Source organism: Ctenocephalides felis, unplaced genomic scaffold (genome assembly GCF_003426905.1).
Source record: "Ctenocephalides felis isolate EL2017-DRISC unplaced genomic scaffold, ASM342690v1 CF-g0.4_SCAFFOLD_01886, whole genome shotgun sequence".
NCBI lineage: Eukaryota > Metazoa > Arthropoda > Insecta > Siphonaptera > Pulicidae > Ctenocephalides > Ctenocephalides felis.
The window spans coordinates 32,515,685-32,534,628 of record NW_020538040.1 but is presented as its reverse complement, the minus strand read 5'-3'; the positions used below and the strand labels follow the sequence as shown (position 1 = coordinate 32,534,628).

The window sequence follows — 18,944 nt, the reverse complement described above, 5'->3', positions numbered from 1 at the left end:
AGTTTCATGATTTTAATAGTTGTATTTCTATAGTGACGTTGTATTCGCACTCTAGTAACATGATACCTTTGCATCCAACTAATTTGTATATTAAAAATCTTAAGCCGATAAATCTAGGTCAGTCACGGATTAAATTTAAATTATCGCTAATATTGATCAAACTACTATTTATCGATGAATGCTCCAACACGTTCATAACTAGAGAACGAATGCGTTAGTTAGATTTATATGTCACTAACGAAAGGGCAAAACCCCCAATACGCGTTTGCAAATGGTAAATCAATGTTCGGTTATCAGTTTCATTCTTCAGCTGCAACACGAGTGCTTGATTTATACAAATTGCTTACGACAAGTCCACAACACACCCACTTAACTTCGTGTCAGGACAACTCGTACCCAGGACACGTACTTAGTCATAGCTCTAGTAGAAATAATTAATTGCTACTGTGTTACACCAGGAATATTCTTGGATGAGCAATGAATAAAAGTCATTTATTCAAAGCTTTGAGGCATCAGAGTCATTTATTAAACTTAGGTCACCTCGCTATAAAGTAGTATAATACTAGATTTTTATTTGAGATCATAGGTAACAAATATAATTTCAAGTACAAGAAATCTTTTGGGGGCATTGCTGCATAAAATGTGAAGTGGAAAATATTATTAACTATTAGTTTAGTCATATGTCATAATTACGATGGAATAACTATTGTATTCTGTCAAAACTGAATGCATCATATAGAGAAATCGTTTTAAAAAAATTATTCAAAGGAATCACCCTTAGAAAATAACTTAAATGAAGCATCTCCTTATATCCCACTTTTTACTTCTGAACGTTTCTTTTTCATAAAAAGCAATGAATTTTTAAATAAGTTCCTAGTTTTTCTGGGATTATAAAGGCTGTTTGTTACAAGATACTTTAATCTCATACAGTGATGATTTTAATTGTTAAATGCAACAAAACCAATTTTACAAAAATATAATAGTATAACAAGTTTTCATTTTTTTTTTTGCTTCTTATTTTTCATTCTCCTACAATTTTGAATTTTTTAGTACTCTGAAAACCTGAAATAGAAAAAAATTTAGATCAATAGTTTTATCTCTATCAGTAGTGATGGAGTCTTTGCACAAAAAGTTATGAAGAATTATTATTAGCATAAATGGTACCTACTGCCAAACGATATGCAAGAAATATCTGGCCACAGTACGGGTAGTAATCTCTTTGTCCAACAAAATATTCAAATTTTTCATGTTTGCATGGCCAGACTAGAAGACAACTGAATTTTCGAATAGAAAATCCATCTCTATCTAAATTTTTATCTACCCTTTATCAATAATTTGGTCAATTAACCGGTAGAAATGGAACTAGATTATTCGGCCTTCGTTGTCTGCACATAGGGGGAAGTCCCGTAACGCCGGACTGCACCTAATACCGAACACTCGTATTATTTAAGCGAGTATGAATCTGTTTATATCAAAATACAAGTGAAAGGGGCGCGGGGGGCACACAGGTGCAGGATCACCCGCCAAGACTCACCTGTGACGCACCTTAGCGCCGGACAGTAAACATATTGATATTTCTTGTGAGAATTGACGTAATTTATTTAAATTAGTTAATTTTCTTCTGTGATAAGTGCTAATAGTCACTACATACCACCATTTTTCGTATTTCCTAGTCAAAGAATGAAAATCTTATGATGAATGTTCCAGCTGAGAGCATCGGTGTGGCCCAGCCAAAAGGTTGGACGAATAGTAATTTTTTTTGCAATATCTAAGAATATTCGTCAAACACACATGTGCAGACACTCCAGAGTATCGAAATGGCTACCTATGTGTTCAATACTGGTTTGTTTGAAATGTCCGGTACTAAGTGTCATTTTGTAAAATCATATTTCTTGTTACCAAAGTTTGGTTGATAGTATTAATTATTTTTTAGCAAAGGGTGCTTTTCTGTTAATTTAGTTTGATTTCTAATAAACATAATTTAATAAACATTTTGTGAAATATTTTTTGATTTATTTATAAATAACCTTAGGTGTCCGTCACTCGGGGACTTCCCCCTACTAGTTGGTTGGAGTTGCATATCTAGATATGAAGAAAACTAAATTTGGAACAAAAAATCCATCTCTATCTATATTTCTCAACTATCATTTATCAACAGTTTGGCCAATCAATCAATTGGTTGAAATGTAGCTCCGATTATTCGGCTTCTGTTGTCTAGACATATAGTTGGTTGGAGTTGCATTATCCAGATTTGAAGACAAATAATTTTTAACTGAAAAATTGTTTTTTATCTATCTACCTTTTATCAACAATGTGGCCAATATATATCAACTGGTTGAAATGAACTTGTGATTATTCGGCTTCCGTTGTCTAACTCAATGTTCCCTGTTATGTCGGGTACTTTCAATTCTTGCTTCGTACTTCGTACGCGTCCTTGCTTTGTTTGGCCGCTTATGCAAATTGATTTATGCCATACTACTTTCGTATGTGGCTTACGCTTTCGATATATATGAAATTGCATTTGTGTGTACTCTTTTGATACAAACAATTGACAATCGTTTTGTAATATATTTTCATTGCGATCAAATGGGTAAAAGTAAGGTGGCCATACGTCCCGGATTGGCTGGGACAGTCCCGATTTTCCGCCTTGCGTCCCGGCTTTTTCTAAAAGCAATATTTGCCCCGGTTTTAGGTGTTTTGTCGCGGATTGTTCCGGATTTTTAAAAATGTTTTGATTGACAATATATTTTTAAATATATTTCAACTAGAAAAAAATTGAACTTTTAAATACATTTGAACCGAAAAAATATGCATATATAGTTTTTAGCTCACCAACGCACACCACCGCTCTCACACACATTCTAATTCGTCCCGGATTTCATGCAAAAAATATGGTCACCTTAGTAAAAGACAATTTCAAAATATTGACAAATTAGATAAAGTGTGAACAGTGAATTTTATAAGATTAATTTTTTTTAACATCTGCATCCATATGGAATATCAGCAAATTTTTGGTAGTACTTAAAAATTTTCAATTCGAATGTCAATTGGACGTCCGGGTATGATGTTGCCCTCTAGCTGTTACAAGTGTAGTACATCGGTGAACTTTGTTTTGCAATTTAATGATATTATATGTTCCATTAGAGGTTTGCTGTATTTCTTGGTAGATAAACAAATTCAGTAGTTGTCCTATTTTTTGTACTTTTTAACAATATTACAGTTTTTCGCTGTTACAAAACTCAAACTCAAAAATTTGGAGGCGCAGTTATGTATGATTCATACTCATATTAATTAGTTTTTGAAAAATAACCATTTATTGAATGCTAATCTCAGATTCATAGTAATTTTAATAAAGTATAATAATTATATTAATATTAGTCTTAATTGTCAAATTATGTCTCTCTTATCAGTTATAAAATCATCGGAATAATCTGTAATTTATACATATATTTCTCTTCTATAAGTATTTAATCATAATTTAACCAACAATTACGTACGTGCTGCAGATGAATAATCATACTATTCAAATAAAAAAAAAACAAATTATTAATAGTCAAGCAATGCGTTTTGATTGATATTTAAATTGATTTATATAATGCCATGATAATTAAGAACAACACAATTAGTATTTTTTTTAAATCTTTCATTTATATTTCAAATACCATCGGCGTTTTACTATTGAACCCGAAATGGTTAATGCATTACGTAACCTTTAATACTCATAATAATTTTACAGAAGCGCAGAACGTTTTACACATGTCTATAGTAATTTTCTTAGATTTTAACTAGATTTTTATTGGATTTTTTATTAGCTTCATATTAGATTCTTATCGGAATATCTACAGATTCCTGTTTTTCAAATTTGAACTAGATGTTATTAGGCCCATACATAAAACTCATATGCTTTTGCCAGATGCTGGTTAGGTTTATATTGTATAATCATAAAATTCCTACTAGATTCTTGTAATATTCTCACCAGATTATTCATGGATTTTTAGTAGAATCTTATTAGGTTCTAACCAGAATTGAGTTAGATTCTTAACAAAATCTTTTAAGATTCTTATTGAATTCTAACTGGATTCTTACCGGAATCTCACTGGAATCTTACTTAAATTTTAACTTGATTTTAACTTCATTTCGGCTTTACTACAACTAAAATAAATTATTACACATATCGGGAAGTTCATGCAAATTGCCTTTAAGCTAAATGCCATTTATACCTAGTCCAGTTTATACCGTGCTATAACATTCAAATGAATTTAGATCATTTAAATTTAGGAACTCAGAACAAATTTATGTGAAATTATGATTATGAATACTAATTTTAAACTTGTAAACTCAAAAAAACCTTTTTAGTGTCAGTCAGTAGATACATAAAGTAGTCTACAAGAAAACAATTAATAACTATGGTTGAAGAGGAAACTTTATTTACATTAAATATTTCCGAAAGCAATACAATTTTGAAGCCAAAACTTTACGTTAGGAAAAATTGCAAGCCATTTTTAATTAACTATAAATTAACCATTCCAAAATTTGTGGGAACATGATAAAGCAAGATTTTAGTTAATATTATTTACAATATTATTTTAGAGAGAAATTTTTAGTTTTTTAGAAAAGTCTAAACCTTTAACAATATTGCTATGATTGTTCATTTTAAACCTAAAAATTGCTTTAAGAGTATCAGATTAATTAAGACGTTACCTTTACAGTTTCTAGCCGTATTTAATGTCAAACTTTAACAACCACCTTACGTAAATAATACACGCTTATATGTTATAAAAACTGTTAGCAGTCGTTAATTAAACTTTATAGTTCCCCTTAAACTTACATAAGTAATTAAATCCTTCTACCTAATTTATTGCACGTTGCATTAAGATCGTGTTTATCGGCTGACATTTCGCCCTCGGCCTTCCCGTCAATGTTGCTAGCGCCTGATTTACACGACTTCACTAAATGTCGTTCTGATGATGTCCGTAAAAGTAATTAAGAAGCTATACATGTGCAAATGTTATGTTTGCTGCACGCACCCATTCTGCGTACGCGGTCGACGCTTTTGATTGATTGATTTATATTGAACTTTTGCAATTGAAAATATCGCGCATACGGACTGACTGAGTGGGCATTCGCGATCGACGGGCATTCGATCGCAACGATATACGTCATAGTCGGGCGGTCCGTGGACAGGTAATAAATTAGAACTAGCTGTAAGTGGAATTCTGTCTTAAGGCAATTAGGGCATCGTGCCTTAAGGCAAATTGCTGGAACTTTCCGTACCGCAATTCAAAATTCGAGTAATTAAAAATAATCAATCAATCAATAATCAATAAAAGTTGATCAATGATTAGAAACTTTTAATAGACTTAACTTTTTTTTAAAGCAATCGTACTGCTTTATCTGCATAAAGACGAAATATCAAAGCGCGTAAGCGCCGCGTCGCCGTCTAACGCGTAAACATTGGTACGGAACCCATAGCAATGTAACAAAATTTATACTTGTTGTTACCTATAAAATATCTGATAATTTGATGTGCATATGTCTAATGTTCATTTTTGACCGCCAAATGGCTCATTTTTTTACTTTTTCCTCCATATCTCCAAAGTCGTTGGACCTGCCTTTCCAAAAATTTGAACAGTTCTTCATTTAGTCAATACAAATAAAATTCGTTCTCTTAAAAACTGAGTTACTGTTTTCGGCACTTTCTGCCCCGTATCTTCGGAACGGCTAGACCTGCCTAGACGAATCGAATGTTTTTTGAATTATTCAAATTGGTTGATCCGTGTTCCCAAAATCGTCGACGAAAATTTGTATCCGCACATACACACACACATACATCCATTTTTTCTAAGGTATGCCAAAATGTTCAGAAGGTTTTGAAACGTAAAGATCTATAACAAATTTATTTTCGATTATTTTGCGATTACTATAACTTGCCCTACGGGAAGTTAGCTAGTGGTATATGGAATGCGCTCACAAGGAGAACCTCAGGTTTACTCTTTTGGGATTTTGATGAAACTTCGCATGGTGATAGGGTTTATAGAGAAGCCAGACACCTTAAAATATTATAGGCCTATGAGAAGTGGTTTAATAATAAAAATTAATTAAACTTGCAAATAATAGACCCATTATCAATATGGTTCAATATCTCTGTCGGTTAAAATGCATACTACTACTTTTTGCATTCGGATTCATAGATAAAAGAGTTAAAAATAATCGGATTCTAATCCCGTCAGCTTATAATTTATTTTTCTAAACTTAATTTTATGTTTCAATAGTTAAATATTGCAGAAATATTTATAATTTTTGAAATATTTAAAATATATAACGAATTGCCAGACTATATTAAGATGACCAATGATAATGATAATTTTAAAAGAAAAATAAAGAAGTACTATATGGAAATTGAAGAAAAAGAAGACTGAAGAGTTATATATAGATATTATATTAATGAAATAGATATTATAGTCAAATGAAATGTAAATATTATATGAAAACTGTTTTTCATAATCTCTCATACCAGGCACCTCTGTCTGACTGAGATATGAAAATAATGTATATATGTAAATAAATAAATACGTGTAAAAAAAAAAAATATTTAATATATTTTGGGAAAAAATTGATATATTTGAAACAAATCTATAAGTACATATAATATACACATTTACAAATATTAGGCGAATACAATTAATTAACCATTCAAAATTGTGAAAACTTACTGAATCAGAATGAAAAGTAGCTTAACGTAGTATGGAGCAAATATAAATTACAAATAAAATAATCAATATATATTACATATAAACATTTAAAAAAAATAATATTCTCAATTTTGTTATTTTTAAAAATACGAAAATTTTTAATACATATATGCGAAAATCATAATGATAAAATAATTAAAATCACATTCAAAATCATTTAGATTTTATTAAGTAATATAAATTAGTATTAATTCAATGGGGGGAATTTGCAAACTGTATATATGATATGAAATTTTAAATTCATTTCTATCGTCTATAAATGGCAATGTTTCAAAATTCATTACAAAAGTATTTTATTTAGTTGTTAGTTTTTTTGGTTGTGTTTTTTTTTGTTGTGCACTGTTGTTTAGTTTACGAAACCTTAATATAATATTTAAGTATGCGTTGTCCAATTGTTCTGTAAGATGTCTTATTATTTTTAAGTTAGATTCAACAAGTTTTTTATACAACCTTTATAAAAGCTTACTTATATGTGGGTAACAAGGACCAACTGAAATTTTACTCTAGTAAAGGTGTAAACAATAAGGAAATAGTAAATGAAAGAGTAAATTAAGTAAAAAGATAAATTAAATTAATAGTTATTCCAACTCTGCTGATAAATATTTCTAACGAAATACCAGATTAAGGTTATTTATAGTGTTATCTCTGTAAACAATGCACATATGAAATTTATATTTTGCATTGGTTGAATATGTACTTTTTACTTTGTAAAATCCCTTTAAAATTAAAATAAGACATCTGTTACATGGAGTCAAAAGGAGGACCGAGTTACAATTTTTTGAAACATAGCAAAGAAACACATTTCAACAATGACGAATTAGCTGTTTTTTTTACTGTTCATAGTCAGATAATTGTTTGTTTGATATGTGCTTTTTCATGTAATATAATTGTAAAGTACTCTATATATTATATGAATTTTAAGAGAAATTTTGAAGAGAACATGCAGAATTTTTTTAATATATATCTCGAGAATCATAATATAGAAATAATTAAAATTATAATCAAAATTATTTAGATTTTATTGAGTAATATAATTTAGTAAGCGTTTTATGGGAGGAATTTGCAAACTGTATACATAATATAAAATTTCAAAATGTGTACAATTTAAATATTTGAAGCTTATAACGACTGCAAAAAGATTGATAGTTTTAGTATAATATTTAACAATTGTTAATTTTTTGTTATTTTCAATCAATACGCGAGTAAAATTTTCTTAATATCTATATTTTATTCTGTGATTGTCAACGGAAATAAAGTAGTGGTAATGAAATAAAAAAATATAATGATAGGAAAAATGGAAAATTTTGCACAAAACAACTTACTATTGTTTGACAGATGAGATGAGAACTTAATAATTTAAACCTAAATAATGATAGATTTTAATATAAAAAAACGATAAAATCCGAACGATCAGAAAATCTTGTCTATCTTATTTCTACTATAATCACTTGAAAGAGCTCTATGCAATGTTTAGTTTTATTTTTTCTACATTATGAACAATTAATTTAATATCTCATGTAAATTGATGATAATGTGAATGAATTAAAAAACAATTATTAATTGCTGCTAACTGTAAATTTTCCTACAGTGTTATTAAATATTACAAAACTTGTGTATTTTTATTGACCGGCGCCGCAGCTATTCAATCGACATTCAAATGGGAAAAGCGGAACGCGGAGATATATGTTACGTACCGAGGTGTCCTTGTGGAATATTATTGTACTAATTTATATGGTTATAAATATGTAGAATGTGCACTTTGCGATAATCGATTATTTCATGACAGATTAATATGAAAGCGCATTTGTGCTATTAGCTTTTTCTACTCCTTAATCGTTTTACGATAGATATCTTGATTTTTTTTTGCAACTGAAAAAAGTAGTTTAGGTGTAGTGCGTTAATTAAAACGGTTTATGGAATTGTAAATAAACTTTATCTCTTGTTTTTATGTCATTATAAACACTAACTGTTTTATTCGAATATATTGGAATGTATTTTCATTTTCAAGTAAACTATGTGAGCGTTGGTTGGTTACCTGGTTTCATCTAGTACAGAGATAATAAAATTTATATATATATATATATATATATATATATATATATATATATATATTTAGAAATTCATTAGTCTTCTCTGCGTTGAAAATGTAATACTTTAACTCCATAAATTATTTATATCAAAAACATATGCTCGTTTTGCGTCATGATGATATTAAAATAAGGGAAAACCTGATAAGTACTTATACAATTGTTATCATAGCTTTATTAAAATGATCATAAAATTCCACACGATCCAAATGTTCAAAACCGGCTGTAATAATTAAAAGCTTTGTCAATAGAGAAAGTTATCATTACTTTATATAATTTGTGTAGGTTGGCAAAAATAAGAACAAATCAATAATTTATTAATAATAAATAGATGTTTCAATAGTTATGCCTTGCGGTTAACTATACCTGAGATTCGTGAAAGCTGAATTTTATCAAATTCCACCGTTCATGATCACTTGAACTGTTATATGTGACTTTTTGTCAGGCAACATTTAAACCAATTAAAAATATTTAGAATTTTCTCAAAGCTATCAAATATGGAACGTTTTACCGGCATAATAATCCATCGTTAGATCATACATTTGTCATGGCATTTACGACCACCCAACATACGAAATAATTAATTCACGAATGCTTTGTACCGTATCAATAAATTTATTTGTAGCCCGCATCTCGAATGCGGTACCTCTGATCGTCTAGTATTAACAATCGCATTGTCAAATGCAATATCTCCAGATATTCTATTCGGCTTTTCTCCTTCGTATCAATGCAAATGCATTCTTGCATTGTAATGATCGCAACTTTAAATATCACGACAAAGCTCAGTCTTCGTCACACATTCTAATTTCAAATGTCTTGTACGCAGATCAGGGAACGCCAAAGATGCGGAACATCTCTCGAGGAGAATTTACAACTTATAATTAATTTGTTGGTATGCTTATGATTTTGATTATTTTATTTTTAATTTCAATATTGTCATTATTATTCTTAATGTATTGTTACGTATAAATTCCAGTAGAAATGAATCGTGGGCGGATCCAGGTTTATTAGTATAGCGCCCCAATATATTACCAATATTGCGTCCAAATATATTACCAATATTGCGTCCCAATATATTACCAATATTGCGTCCCAATATATTACCAATATTGCGTCCCAATATATTACCAATATTGCGCCGATATTGGCTGGAGTTCATTTCTAGATGAGCCAGACAATATTTGTTTTAATAATATTGAATTCTATGGGAAATACATGGATGAAGTATGCTTTGAATTTCTTTTGAAAATAATATATTATCAATATGAAGCACACTGACAAGGATAATTTTACGTTGATGAAACTTTGCATGATCATAGAGATTTTTAATAAAACCACTCTTCGTAGACCTATAAAGTGATTTCTTTGACTATCTACCTTATCATTATGCATAAGTTTTGTGAAAATTTCAGATGGGTAAATCAGAGGTTCTTCTTGTAAAAACAATAATCATGATTTGTTGTCGATTTTATTAAAAATCTGATTCAATTTGTCTCGATTTTATTTATAAGTTGTTTAGTAGCATTGGTGTGTATTGCACGTTTGCCAAATATTTTTCGGAATCTATTCCATTCCTCAATGTTTCTCACCCCTGAGCACACACCCGCTTCGTCATGCTACACTTTCGCCAATTTGCACACTTATTGTTAGTTTTACGTGAATTGACATAAATTCATATCATTATCTGCGCGTAAAGTTGTAATATGTCTTGTAATGACCATGCATAAAACAAATTCCAGGTTTTATAAGATTATTTGCAAAAAGGTATTATGTCAAAACTATCTTGTGAAACACTAACATTCCAGTTGAGCTTGCAAGAGTGATAACATAAGAATACTTTGTGAACATGTTTTTCTGCAACATATATCATAATGCTTAATAGGATTAGGAAATATTTGTTTTTTATTGCCACTTAAATAAATGAAGCGAAACTTAAAAGCATCAACTAAACTATTAGGTGATAATATAAATCATATAAAAGATCTAATGTTTTTTATTAATGTCATGCAACATTCTGTATTTTATGTTTATTATTTCAGAATCTAACTTTTTTATTCTATTACATCATATTTTCATATGCGAATAGTTATCTTTTATCAAGATACTAATACATTTTTTCAGAAAAACTAGCATAAGGTTTTACTATTTTTTCGTCATCGCTAATCTTTGTTGTATATAATTTCTATACCATTACTAATTGTGAAGAAAAATAACTTATTGGGAGATTTACGAAGTATGGAACGTCATAAAGAATTGTTTTTACAACTGTAATTGTAAAAAAAAACTATGCTTTTAGACTAAATATTTGAAATTTATGGTCCAAATAGAACCTTAGTTTAGATTGTTCGATTTGCGCCTACAAAACAAAAAGAATTTCACTCTTAAATTGTAGCTTCTACTTTAATTTTTTTCTAGATGTCTTTCAGTATATAACACGTAAAGGAGATATTTACATAACCTTTAAAAGCTATAAAAATGAAATTATCAATTCATTGAACTTCCTTTTCTATTGTAATTCTAAATTTTGAGATCAAACACATGAGATTTATCAAAATTTCTCAAAATTTGTATTGATAATAGAGAAATTAACATTTCTATATTAGAGTGAAACTTTAAACTTTTTTTTTGGTCAAATAATATAATGAATGAATATTGCCTTATTTCAATGTCAGATTCAAAACATAAAATTTTTATACAGATTTCATAATTATTAAAAATTACATTTCATTTACTAAATTTTAAGACCCCTTCCAACATATGGGATTTTTCTAACAAATTTAAGATTTTATTCATTAAATAGAAATTAACATTTCAATTATTAGAGTAAAACCTTAGAATTTATAGTTAAAAAATTTAATAGATGAATATTACTTTTTTTCTTCACGAATTGTTTTAAATATCTTTTTATAAGGCTTTATTATTTTGTTAAGCGATTTAGAGTTTCAACCTTCTCTACAAAAGATTTAATCTATTACAAAACACACGGTTTTGGTTACTTCCGTATATTTAAATATATTCTATACGTTATAATCTTTATAAAAGGATCTAAATTATCAATATTTTCAACAAATTTAATATTTGTTCATAAAACAGGAAGTTTGAGCAGTTTGCTTGAAGGCAAAATGTCAGGCATCTTTCATATTTTAGTTATTATATTACTTTCACTAAAAATAAGAACAAATAGAATAAATTATCAACTCCCGATCCGTATTAAATTCAATATGTTGTTAATAATTATGATGTGATTGTTTAAAATATTTCTATTATAATAACGGTTCAATGACTTTCAGATAACAAAACTCTATTTGAATAATTTTGCAATCTAATAGAAAGGTATTTTAATAATAGTTTCGGTACAATCTTGCTATTCTCGGATTTTGCGCTTACAGCATAAGAGCACAATAATACTTGTATTATTATATATGTAGGCACAAGATTTAGAAATACGCACAATGCCATTATGAAATTTACATTTGCGAAGTCATTTTTACACTGATACTGAACCTACGCAAATCGGATCATTAATAAATCGATCGATTATAGTTTCTATTGATATTCAAATTGGTATTCTTAATATAGTGGGATTATTTAATATTTATTTACTTCACAGCACAGGTTCAAATATATAAAAATTAAATTTATATAGAAACTAGTGGGGCGCATGGCATCGTGCCTTAAGGCAAATTGCTGGAACTTCCCGTACCGTAATTGAACATTCGAGCAATGAAAATAATCAATAATTGCTTTGAAGATTTTCAAATAGATTATTTGTTATAAATACATTTTGAAAAATAGAAATTTTTGAAACTTTGAAATTTTTTGAAAATTTAGATTTTTTTTTTTTTGAAAATTTTAATTTTTTTTTTGAAAATTTTCAAAATTACTAAATTTTCTGCAAATGCATTTTTTGCACACCATCTGCTCAAGCAAAATGTTTTTTGAATTAATCTAATCGAATAATTCGTTCTCTCAAAAACTGCTCAACCGTTTTTACACCCTTTGCGCTCCATACCTCCGAAACGGCAAAATTGTCGTTCCGAGTACGAATCAAATGAATTTTAAACATACACATCGGTTATTTCATACTGTCGAAAATGTCGACGACATTTGTTTGAACCACATAAATAAACTTCAAAATTGAAAATCTTGGTACGGAACCACAAAATGTGTACACAATATTAAAATCACTATAAAATGGCTGATAATTTGATGTTCATATGTCCAATAAACGTTTTGGACCGCCAAACGACTTCTTTTAACTTATTTTTATTGAGTCCATAACCGCTGAACCTGCCTTTCCAAAAATTCTACCAGTTTCTCATTTCGTCAATACAAGTAAAATCTTTTTTGAATTATTAAAATCGGACGCTTTGTTCTCCAAAAAACTGAGTTACCGTTTTTGGTACTTTTTGCCACGTATCTTTGGAACAGCTAGGCCTGCTTTCGCCAAAAACTAATGAGCACGTCTCCTTATCAATATGAATCGAATGTTTTTTCAAATTATTCAAATCGGTTATTCCATACTATCAAAAATGTCGAGAAAATTTGTTCGAACCGGCCTGATAGTGCTTTTTGAATTGAATTGTTCATTTTCCTTATACTTATCAAATATTTGATTGAGAATATGAATGTGATTGAGAAGTTTGTTTTTTCTACATGTATTATTTATGCAAAATATAAAAAATCGCACATTTTAAATCTCTAAATCAAACCAATTCCATATTTTCAGCTAGTGACCATTTCAACCTTGCGATGTAGGCAAAACATTCGAAGTGTGTTAAGGAATGTCAATAAATTTCTGAATTCAATTCTGCACTAACTTAATTCAACTTCACGGGGGGTATTAAAGTTTTTTCACCAGGTAATAATAAAATGTTCACAATAACACTGTCTCGTGGAATTCAAGAAATTACATATAGCGAGAAGAACCGACATTGAATTATCTCGCGTTTGTTGGAAAAAAGTCAACATTCAAGATGCACAAATGACATCGTCAATTGTGATGATTTGTGCAAAATCTTATTTTCTGTCCGGAGCTGAGGAATCAGGGATGGGATGAGGAAAGGGAACACTTTTAAATTGTTTTATAGAACAGTGTTCTCTGAAAACAATTAATTATTTGTTAAACAAGTTTTGATAAATAACACCGGTTTTTCTTCATATAAATTTGTAATAAAAACTGTCATAATGCTAAGTATTTGCACCTAACTTTACGTATGTGTTATCAATGACACATCAGAATCAGATATATATTGTATGATTCTGAATTTGATGTTGACATACGTAATAAAATGAAACTTAGCAATTGGGCACAACATTAATAAAAAATGAATTTCTTTCAAAAATTTATTTTACATCCTTACGTTTACGCTATAATCCTAGCTTTCATTCAGTGGATACTTAAAACTCCGACTTATAAATAACTTTAGTTCAACTACCAGCACTATTTTCATCAAAACCAAAATTCCTTGGAACATCGAACAACTTAAAAATCTCGCCTATCAAATAAATTGTAACTTAATTTACCTAGATTTTTATTGATGTTATGTCTGATTACTAGACTTTGTTTATATATATATACATATATATATGTATATATATATATACATATATATATATATATATATATAAAATATATATGTCTCATAAAGACAAACGCTGAAGAATAATGTATTCCTATCAACTTGTTATCCTGAAATGGTGGCCATTTTTTCTTGAATCTATTTCCGAAAATGTTTGTTCATCATATGACCTGTATGGGCTTACGAGTGCCATAGGCAATCTTCCATAATAATTATTTGAAAATTGAAAAGTATGTATGTCTCTATTATTATTATGCCATATATGATATGCTTCAAAAAGTATGATGTATTGTTGTTGTATAACTATAACTATGAATCTAAGTTAAGTAGTAGATTTCATAATAAGTTTAAAAGTTTTATTCAATTATACACTATCCTCGTCGTGTGTCTTCAACCCTGTTGAACGCGTGGAGAACTCATATTCCCCGTGCGCAATCAAGTTATCATTACGTATTTTTCGTATCAAAAAACATCAAACATTTAGCCTGCAATCACTTCTCAGGTGGAACAAACAGCACACGCACGTCGTCTTGAGCGAAGAATAATTATTTAATGCCGATCTTTCACAAAACGACAACAGAAACGACGAATTTACCTCCAAATATAAACATCGTTCAGATGAAAAAGTGCTAACGTCGTCTGAAAGGGACCACAAAAATTCTTCAACGGTTCTTTTATGTACAAAAGCCGTTTGGAAGAAATCTGTAGGGAACAATTAGTTTTTTTCGTCGTTCGACCTACTGACATATCGAAGAAGTGACATATGGAACCACGGATTGTGTTTTTGCAACCGAAAATCGGAGCGGTCGGCGACACGGGACAAAATATTACTGGTGAGTTTGTTTATTTGACATGGTTTTTATTTGTTTGTTGATCTGATTAATTTATTTTTGAATGATTCATGTTATTTATTGCCCGGCGATTTACAGTAACTCTACACTTTTTACCCGTGGTTTCCAAGCTGTGGGGCGCTACCCCTCAGGACGGGCGCTATAATATACTATTTTCGAAAATAAATATAAAATGAATGAATAAATTGGATTGAATTGCAATTACATGTAGAAATTAATGAACAAATATACGTCTATATAAAGATATCATATTCTAATATTGTTTGAGATTGAACTGTCAACTTATTACCAACGTAATTTTGTTTTTTGACAGTTTCTGTTAGACCATTAGTATATTGTCTAGGTGTTAGACTATTTCGATCCCATATATTGGTACACATGCATCGCATTACCTTAGCAAAGTTCTTTTGTTTTGCGAATTTATCGTAAATAAAGTATTATCAAATACGGTTCAGCTTCGCGTATTTACCCGAATCGAAAATCGCGTGTGTCAAATTGTTTTGACTGTGTGCAAATTTAGAAAATAATAGTCGCTTTATACATTTATTTACAATGGATTTAGAATGCGAATGCACTTCGGCTAAACGACCAAGGATTGATCCGGTGGAAGTTCGCCCGTACTTATTAGCAGGTGAAACAAAACTGATTTTGGAAAATGAAACATTTATCATTGGAAGAGCACTTAGCAACGACCACATTATACCTGACCTATCTATATCACGAGTGCACTGCGCCTTCCTTGTTGACGTCTCCAATAATCAGTGCAGTATTTTGGATAAAAGCAACTTGTACAATAGAACGTATGTGAATGGTTGTCCTATAGAGAAGAATACTTCACGCATAATAAGCAATGGAGAAATAGTGACCATCGGTAAGGTTTATAATTTCACGTTCTTTAAACCAGAAATTATCCGAAAGACGACTGCACATTTAGAAGACGCCTTGAAAGAGAATTGTTTACTCTTAGAGTCTAACAAAAAATTTCTGCAAGATTGGGAGGAAGAGAATAGTTGCGCCGTGTGTAACGACATTTTTGTCAAAGCCATTGCGTTAAATTGCTCTCATATTTTTTGTAAAACCTGCATCATGCGCTGGAAGGAGAATAAAACTGTTTGTCCTATTTGCAGAACAAAAATTGACATAGAAATTCCTATGTTGTCAATAGACAATATCATATCTGCTTTCTTTGAAACCGAGTCGGAGGAGAATCAACAGAACAGGGAGCAATTGATCCAAGAAAGGACCGAATTGGAAAATGCATTAGAAGAAAAAAGAATAAGAGAGGAGTTTTTGGCAAGAGTCATGGGACCTGACAATTCTGGACGTCAGTTGATTCTCATTCAAGAAAGTGCCATATCCCGCGCTGGTGCTTCAACCTCTAATTCTAGACACGTTCGTATTTCACGCGATGATCCTATGTTTGCTAGGCTCCTGAGCTCATCTAATGTTAGATTTCTAAGCTCATCAGACTCTGATGCTGCGGGACAGGCAGCTATCAGAACCATAATGGAACGTGCCGGTCGGGCACCAGGATTTCCGGGCCCGGAATAAACTTAGAAAAGTAAAGCTTAGATGTGATTCTCTCATTTTAATTGTGTACATTTACCAGTGTTGTAAAATAATGATAAAAAATTATTAAAAAATTACAATTGTTAAAACACTCAGTAAACATTAATAAATCTATAAATATAATTTGTTTTATAACATATATGTTTTGGTAGGTTTTAAAATTTCAATTTTAAATTTACCCAAAATATTTTACTAAAAAAAGTTATGACTTTTCTATTACAATTATATATTGAATATTTTGCTGGTTTTTAATATGCTGTTGATTGTTAGTGTTAGTGTTTTTATGGTATTTTTACCATAAGTTATCAGTATCTAATCCTAAATAATATCTAATACAAGATTTATTATAGTTTTTGTGACGTATTTTTGGACCAATATAATTATTTAAAAATATATTACTACAATATTGTACTAATTTGAAATACATTTTGCAATTGTCGTATTCTTTTTCAAATAAAAACTTACACACATTAAAGTTATATTTCAGTCAAAGTTCCTATTTCGTACAAAAAAATATTGAATAAGAATAATATAATATAAACATCCAAACAACATCATTACTTCAATTAATCATTTTAGAAAGTAACATATCTAACATGTATAGTAATAAAGTTACATGTAATCAGTTATATGTAATGCAAGTAAAAACTATTTCGACGCAAAATCTTTGATGGACTGTGTGAAGTAAATATTATTACAAAATTTCTGTTTTTTGTTAAATTGTATTAACTCAGAATAAATGAAACTTTCTTCACCACATACAGCTGAGTCATTTTTATAAACAAAAAACACTTTTTTCCGCTTAATGAGTTGATATTACTTGATATACAGTAAGAAGCTGTGGCTAAATCTAAATATTTAAATTATATATTGTGACGATTGTTTACTTAACTTGATTTATGATTTTGCTATGGTAATTCAATAACAACTGTACTAAACAAATCACATGTAATGAATTACTATTAAAAAGTTGAACTAGCTGTAAGTGGAATTCTGTCTTAAGGCAATTAGGGCATCGTGCCTTAAGGCAAATTGCTGGAACTTCCCGTACCAAAAATTATTATTTTTTTAAAAACGATTAACATTTTTGAAAAAAATTTACTTCGAAATAATTAGATTTTTGAGAAACTAGAAATATGACAAAAAATTACTTTTTTTTGAAAAAAAAATTTTTATTTGAAAAAAAAAATTTTTTTTTGAAAGAAAAATTTTTTTTTTGAAAACAAACTATTTTTTTGAAAAGAAAAATGTTTTCTTCATTTTGACATATTTTGGAAATTCTGAACTTTTTTTCAAAGCAATCGTACTGCTTGAACTGCATAGAGACGAATTGTCACAGCGCAAATGCCGCGCCGCCATCTAACGCATAAACATTGGTACGGAACCCATAGAAATGTAAAAAAAATTATACTTATTGTTAAAATTTCTATACAATATCTGATAATTTGATGTGCATATGTCTAATCATCATTTTTAACCGCCGAATGGCATTTTTTTTACTTTTTTCATTAGATCTCCGAAACCGCTAGACCTGCCTTCATGAAAATCAACTCTTCATCTTGCCAATACAAGTAAAATGTTTTTTGAATTATTCAAATCGGACGCTCCGTTCTCTTGAAAACTGAGTTACCGTTTTCGGCACTTTTTGCCCCGTATCTTCGGAACGGCTAGACCTAACTTCGCCAAAAACTAATCAGCACGTCTCCTTATCAGTACAAATCGAATGTTTTTTGAATTATTCAAATCGGTTGATCCGTGTTCTCGAAATCGTCGACGAAAATTTGTATCCGCACATACATACACACTAGAGATGGGCTTATCATATCCGAAGCCGGATCGACTCGGATATGACTCCGCTTCAGGGAGGAGTTATATCCGCTTAACAACTCCACGACTCCGACAACTTTGAAACCAAAATATTCGACAAAAATGTGTTCAATAGTGCGTTGTTTATACATCTAAGGATTTGTCAAATCCCATTTAATTTTTTCAAATGAAAATTCATGAATAAAAAAATTAAAAAAATATCAACAAAATAATTTTTCTAAATAATTCACAAATAAATGACGAGTTGTAAAGCTTTTCGGTCGACCAGATTGATCG

General features: G+C 29.8%; 1 protein-coding gene across 2 annotated transcripts in view; it reads left to right on the top strand.

Annotated features, from left to right (window-relative positions):
* Positions 1 to 18,944, top strand: part of LOC113378449 — a 610,291-nt gene that overhangs the window by 393,342 nt on the left and 198,005 nt on the right. The gene's annotated exons all lie outside the window — the stretch shown is intronic.